This window comes from Notolabrus celidotus, chromosome 7 (assembly GCF_009762535.1).
Source record: "Notolabrus celidotus isolate fNotCel1 chromosome 7, fNotCel1.pri, whole genome shotgun sequence".
NCBI classification, from domain to species: domain Eukaryota; kingdom Metazoa; phylum Chordata; class Actinopteri; order Labriformes; family Labridae; genus Notolabrus; species Notolabrus celidotus.
In genome coordinates this window covers 20,823,657-20,831,498 of record NC_048278.1, presented here as the reverse complement: position 1 = coordinate 20,831,498, position 7,842 = coordinate 20,823,657, and the positions used below count along the sequence as shown (strand labels likewise).

The window sequence follows — 7,842 nt, the reverse complement described above, 5'->3', positions numbered from 1 at the left end:
AATTGCGTGACATAAATCCTAAATTTCAGATTAATGACATGTAAAAAGGAATGACCATATCATGCAACAATATCCTCTTGTTACAGCTGCTACTATACTGTTTACATATCATTTCCTGAAAAATTGTGAAATCAGATTATATCTGTGAACAGCTTTTTTAGTATATATCAAAGAGGTACACGATAATGTGCTCCATCCATGTAAAGTCATAAACAGATCATAGGGTCATATAAAGATGTCGAGATATTTCCCTCCTGTATTCTGAGATCTAGTTTTATCGAAAACCTGCCTCAGAAAATTGTAACTTGCTGCATATAATCCGTCATTCAAATAACTAACAGCAATTGTTACCAGCACTGTAAGACTGTGTTTTGATATCTTGTCAAATTATTTGTCCTAGGGCCCTCAGGGTGTTGTTTATCCCAATTACTAAGCTTTACTTATTGCTTTGAGCAGTAATTATAGTTGTTAGTGTTATTAGCTTCTGGTATGAAAGTGTCAGACAGTAAAAAATAACTTCCCAGACCATACAGTATTCTACTGAAAGCTTTATTTTAGGAGGCAGCAACAATACATTTTCCGTGATTCGTCACTGTCAATCCAGTCTTGAATCTATTGATATTGATAAACGAACCCTCCAGGCACATACACCTCACACTGTGGCTGTGTGCAGTCAAACTCTCCCATCGATGCTCTAAAAGGACAACATAAGGATGTGACATAGTGAGATCAGTAATGTAGTGTTTTGTCTAGTCTTACCTATACATGTAATATCCCCTTTATTAAGAGACGGCATTTAAAGGTGACATATCATGCAAAATTGACTTTTTAATGGTTCTTTACCTGAAATATGTGTCCCTGGCATGTCTACAAACCCCCCAAGAATGAAAAAAATCTATTCTGCCCCTGTTTTGATTTCTACACCTTTCTGTAAATGTGTATGAAACGAGCCGTTTCAGACTTCCGTGTTTTTGTTACGTAACAACAATATCCGGTATGTCACGGAGTCAGAGCTCGGAGCTTGTTCAGCCCATAGACTGTATAAAATAATACTGAATCCCTCCCCCGTTTTTCATTACCTGCACAAATGTGTGCTAACAAGGAGCTTAGGAGGGAGGCATGCTAGTTGTAGGCTGTCTTAATAAACACAAAGGTCGGTTTTACTCCCCACGTCTGCAGATTTGAAGATCTAGTGGATGATTTTTATTTATCATGGATAAGTGCTAGCGCTAGTTAGCATAGCTACATAGCTACATGTCGTAGCTGTAGCTGTGTACCAAGACATACGTCAACATACTGACAAATAAAACAACAAGAAACACTAAATCTGTGACAAATCCTTCAGAAAAGGTCCCGCTGCCTTTCTGGCAGAGGTCGGTTTTACTCCCCACGTCTGCAGATTTGAAGATCTAGTGGATGATTTTTATTTGTCATGGATAAGTGCTAGCGCTAATTAGCATAGCCACATAGCTACATGTTCATAGCTGTAGCTGTAGCTGTGTACCAAGACATACGTCAACATACTGACAAATAAAACAACAAGAAACACTAAATCTGTGACCAATCCTTCATAAAAGGTCCCGCTGCCTTTCTGGCAGAGGTCGTTTTTTCTCCCCACGTTTGCAGATTTGAAGATCTAGTGGATGATTTTTATTTATCATGGACAAGTGCTAGCGCTAGTTAGCATAGCCACATAGCTACATGTTCGTAGCTGTGTACCAAGACACACGTCTACATACTGATAAATAAAACAACAAGAAACACTAAATCTATGACCAATCGTTCAGAAAGTTCCTGCTACAGGCGCCTCTCTGTCAGGATCAGATTCTGGATCAGATTCAGAGGGTTGAAGTAACGCGATCTCTGAGCAGCCGTGTATATTCAGCCAACATGTAAACATTAGATCAACGTGCTGGAGAGCCGAGGCACATCCACTTCCGGAGGGGGCGTGGTCAGAGGGAAAACAGAGTGTTCTGAGGAGGACTGAAGAAGACGGCTTTTCAGGCATGCCATAATCTGATTTCAAAGTGTTTTTTTGAGCATAAACTTTAAAGACATGTTTTGGGGACCTCTTAGACCAATATATATTGATGAAAAAAGCGTGATATGTCACCTTTAAGGTAGTGGACAATGTCGTCAGACTGTAATTTGACAGGTTTTCAGTCTGTTGCTGTGTCAGTTGTAGTTTGGTCAACATTTCCATTAAAAAAACAAGGTGATACTTATCATAGAACAACTCTCAAATGGACAATTGAACTTGTATACTTTCAACAGTAGCAACAGCTTCTGCTACCATTCAACCAGAAGGCTTTTTGGTCTTAAGATAAGCAGTTTCAAGTTAAAATCCCATGGGATGTTCCCTTTTACAACAACTACCAGCAAACTGATATCCCTCCTTGAGCTCTGGTGTTAATAAGGCTTAAACAAAGGTTCAAAACACATATCAGATGAATAACAGATTATTGATTCAATGTAAATTCAACCAAACATCTGCACCTGAAAACAGCCTCCCAAAAACGTTCAACAATTGAATTAGAAAAATATCAACCTTTGTGTCAGCAGAGTTGTTTTGACTTGGGCTGAAGAGCATGCTTGACAAATGAGGTTTTGAGTTCGACAGAAATAAAAGAGCAAAAGGGATTCACTGAAAAACACTTGCATAATGACAATTGTAAGATCCAACCCATTTTGAACCTGACATATTAATGGGTTTCTAGGACATATTTTCACACACAGACACACACAGACACACACACACACACACACACACACACACACACACACACACACACACACACACACACACACACACACACACACAGGCTTAAGAAAACAAACTTGTCTCACCAGAGGTTAGGAGGATATCAACATAAGTAGGGTTGTGTTGTTTTGCCTTTAATAGCTTGAGCTTCAAAAGTAATGGTTGAAAAATGTTGAGTATCCAAAGAAGAACTTGTAAAAAGTAAAAAAAAAATAGCACACGTGATCACACTCGTATGAGCTTGTTTGATATCCCACTCTAAAAGTATGACATAAAGATCCACCTGCCTACTCTGCTGACAGCTGCCACTCTACTGAGCAGACCAGAGCTAGCTGACAGCTAACAGCCAAATCAGACAAATTCTGTATGACCCCCCCATATTGACATGAAAAAATCACAAAAAGTCCTCTCACCTCAAGTTCAGCTGTCTTACTGCAGAGAAGACTATGTAGGTGAGCTCTGATCCTAATTCTGGAGATGTCCATACCCCAATTTGAGAGACAGTGCCCTCTAGTGACGGGATATAACGAGTGTGCCAACCAACCCGTGTGACAACCAACCCTGTTCTCCCCTACAGTATGTCAGCAGGTATTTATCAAAGATGTTAATACATACATCACTAAAGTTAAAGTTATTGCATCACAGAGATACATTACAACAAAACTCCAAAATAGAACATAAAGTATTTCATAGAAAGTGTGACGCTGACAACCCCCCACTGTGATGGACATGTGTTAAAGGCAAGTCCAGAAAATGTCACAACCCAAATGTAAAAAAATTGGCTGGAAATTTCATGTCAGGACTTCATGTGTCAAAGGGGCTTTGGTAACACTAAATAGCTGAACTTGACCCAAGGGTTGATGGAGATCTATCAACTAGCCAATACCCATTGAGCCCTGAACCCTAGCAAAATGAATCTTGTGAAACATTACATACATAGACAGTACCCTGAGACCAAACTAAGTCCAAACACTAACGATTTGGGACAGTAGAAAAACATCCTTTTAACTGGCAGAAACGTTGAGTAGAAACATATTTTTATGTGGACCACCATCTAGCCTTATCGTAAAAAAATCTGCTGTCATCATAAAACTGATGTTTTTCTGCAACAATGTGTTACTATTCTGTTTGGTAAAAGTGTACCTTTTTGCAACTCTGTCATCCTTCCATCCATCCATCCATCCATCCATCCATCCATCCATCCATCCATCCATCCATCCTTTGTCTTCCCTCTTCTGGGGTCAAGTAGGGGAGGCAGCAGTCTAAGCAAATTGACCCAGACATCCCTATCCCCAGCAACTTTTTCCAGCACTTACTGGGGGATATTGAGGCATTCCCAGACCTGGTTGGATGTGTAGTCCCTTCGGCGAGTTCTGGGTCTACTCCTGGGGCCCCCTCCCAGTTGGATGTGTCTGGAACAGCTCCAAAGGGAGGCGTCTAGGAGACATCCTTATGAAATGCCCAAACCACCTCAACTAACTCCTCTAGATGCAAGGAAGCATTGGCTGTAATCCAAGATTCCTCAGCATGTCCAAGCTCCTGGCCCTACCTCTAAGGCTGAGCCCAGCGACCCTTTGGAGGAAACTCATCAGCCTCCTCATTCTTTCAATTGGAACCCATTGCTTATAACCATAGGTGAGAGTTGGAAACATAGATTGACAGGTAAATCGAAAGCTTTGCCTTCCAGATCAGCTCCCTCTTCACCACAATGGTCCAATACAACACCCACATTGCTGCTGCTGCAACAAAAATCCACCTGCCAATCTCGTGATCCATTTTACCCTCACTTGTAAACAAGAACCTCTTTTATAATCACCTCCTTAATGTGGTGGAGGGGTTTGTGTGTCTCTGTGACCCAAAACTATGTTTTCTGGGTTGTCAGCCCCTGATAGGGTCTCCCAAGGCAAATTGGTCCCTTGGGGGGTCTAGACTGAGAGTGATTCACGGAACCCCCATGAAGAGGCAAAGATGAAGAGGGACACTGGGGAACCCCCCTAGAGCCAGACCCGAAGGGGAGGGAAGTTGAATGTCAAGTGTTTGGTGGACGGGCTTACCTCCATGGGGCCCTGTCAGAGCATCAAAGCAACATAGGGACACCACCCTGTGGGCCGTCCACCCACAGTGATAGACATGGGGTCAGGTGCATAAGAGGCTGGATGGTGATGGGAGTAATGGACCTGGGCATGCTAATCCCCGGTTGCATAGACTGGTTGTCCATCATCCATCTTTATGAAATGAAATAATCAGTTATATCAACAATCCACCATAGCAGGTTGTGCTCCCAACTTAGTCCATGCTAAGTTACTGTTGTGCTGGATGGATCTTTACAGCAGAAGTTTTACCTAGTGATTTGTTGCAACAATGGCTTTCCGTAAGAGTACCCAGCCCTTTTCACATATGCATTCCTGAAAATGTCTTGAGAACTTTTAGCCTGCCCTTGTAATTTTCCAAAATAGCTTGTTTACATGTCTTTCATAGTGTCAAGTTGTTCATGTCTGCTGTGCCTCAGGAGGTTGGACATGATCCATCAAGGACTCTGTGGTAGCCCCTATGTAAAGTTTACAAAATATTCAAGATGGCAGGTGACACGATGTTGGCAGTGTTCCCTTTATATCAGAGCTTCATGTTATAGGACATATTCCATATCAACAAATTAAAAAGGAAAGAAGATGCTGTAAAGCTGAAAACAGAGTGTAAAGCATCCTTATTGCATGCACAGAGACACTAAAGTCATGCAGCTGTTGCATGATAAAAACCTCATCACCCCTGCTCACTCACTCCCAGTGAATCTTCCTTGACTTTGATCTGCTGCATGCACACATAGGCTCATACTGGCCTTTTGTAAAGTTTAATGAGGGAGCTGGCAGGACGTTTTTCAAGGAAACTTAAAGTTGAGGTAAAGTTGGGCTGTTAGTGTTCACACATGCATGTTTAGTGTACGTGTGAAGCCAGTTTAGTGATACGACTGACTCTGCATATGCTTTGGAGAGTTAATGGCTATGTGATTGGCTTTGACTAAAACACTTCACCTTAAACCATTAGTTGGTTTGTCATCTGACTTTTGCCATAGTATTTGTGATTCACAGTATTCACCGGTTACTGCCAGACATGTGCTTTATTTGATCAGTTATATGGTTTTTAGATTTTAGAGAGAAGATCAAATATTGTTCAAACCAGAGAAAACCACTGACCCCAGAAATATATAGCAGTTTTGTTCACTGCTGCACCTGTTAACCTGCACTTAACACTCCTGTGAAAACTGAACAATTGGCTAATCCATGTTGTAGACCATTACATTGGGTTTTGTGTGTATTTTAGGCCAACGAGAGGCTCTACACCTCTAGAAATCAGTAAGGGTCCTGCACTGGTGGGATGAAGAACCCCTTGACAAATGTTTAAGTCCAGGTTCAGATACACATAAGACGATGATCATGAAGCCTCAGAATGATGATCAGCTGAGATAAAGAGAAGAAGAAGGATGTGAGGGGAAATGTATGGAGATCTAGGAGCTGCTGAATGACTTTGGTTTAATTGTAATTCTGCTCTGTTTGTGTGTGCACACTGTCATGAACACTTCATCACCCGCACCAATACCCCCAATATGTGTGTGTGTATCTTAATACACACAAAAACACTGACACACACAGCTACACAATCTTACTGGAGACAAACATCCACATGCACGTGCAAGCAGTGCACATGTACAGCAACACACAATTATACAGGCCTCACAAACTACACACATACACACAATAAAGGACACACACCCTCTTCCACAGCACACACACAGAAACTCACACAGACACACACACCGCATTCATTTCCCTTTCATTCAGCACAGGCACATATTGTGCTGCTGTAACACACACACACACACACACACACACACACACACACACACACACACACACACACAAACACACAGTCACGCAAACACACAGTCACGCAAACACACACTCTCTCCCTCACACACACACACACACACAGACACACACACACACACCATTTGCAGAGCTTGCTCCTAGCTCTCCCCACACACACACCCCTCCCCCTCTATCTCTGTCAGACACACACACACATCACACACAAGTATACACACACAGACATACACACACAGTCACACAAGTACGTGCACATTCCCTCCCACGCAGGCGCACTCACACACACAGTCACACACACCCTCTTTCCTTTAACACACACACACACGCACACAAACCCACACACACACACACACACACACTTGCACACCCCTCCCCCACTCTGTCTCTCACACACACATACACACGAACATGTCCTCTCTCTCTCCCTTGCTCGCTCATTCACTCTCTCACTCTCTCACTCACTCACTCACTCACTCTCACACACACACAGGCACACATAAATACACACACATTCCCTACTCTTGCTCTGCTTTTCTCACTCACACACATACACACACAGGAACACACGGCTGCGCAAACATTCACAGGCGCACACAGATACACACTCAAACACACACACACACACACACACACACACACACACTCAAACACGCACACACTGTCTCCAGCTTGCTCTTTCTCCCCTCCCTCTCTCTGTCTCCCTCTGTCTGTCTGTCTGTTTTTCTGTCTCTCTCTCTTGCTCACACACGCACACAGACACAAACACACACACACACTCTTTCCTGCCCTCTATCCCCTTCTCTTTTTTCATCTCTGTCTCTCTTAGACACACATACACCCACATGCACACAAATGCACGAGCACACGCAGACACATGCACTCAAGCACACACAGAGACACACAAACACACACACACACCCATTTTCTCTCTCAGTCTCTTTCTCTCTATCCCTGTAACACTCTCTCTCTCTCACACACACACACACACACACACACACACACACACATATTTTCTCTCTTGCTTGCTCAACACACTCTTTCTCCCTCGCAGATACACACATGCATATGCACTTACACACACATACAAACGCACACAAACACACACACACACACACACACACCTCCCCCCTCTTCCACAGGCATCCTGGCTGCCACTCCTTCCTAACAACCACACACACAAACGAAAAGATGCGCACACAC

At 42.8% G+C, this 7,842-nt stretch overlaps 1 long non-coding RNA gene across 1 annotated transcript; it reads right to left on the bottom strand.

Moving 5' to 3' along the window:
* Nucleotides 1-528: 528 nt before the first annotated feature.
* LOC117816538 lies at nucleotides 529-2,958 on the bottom strand. The gene is made up of 2 exons (XR_004631972.1): nucleotides 2,848-2,958; nucleotides 529-694 (listed from the first exon to the last, which is right to left on the bottom strand). It is a non-coding gene; the product is annotated as an uncharacterized LOC117816538 (long non-coding RNA).
* Nucleotides 2,959-7,842: the final 4,884 nt, after the last annotated feature.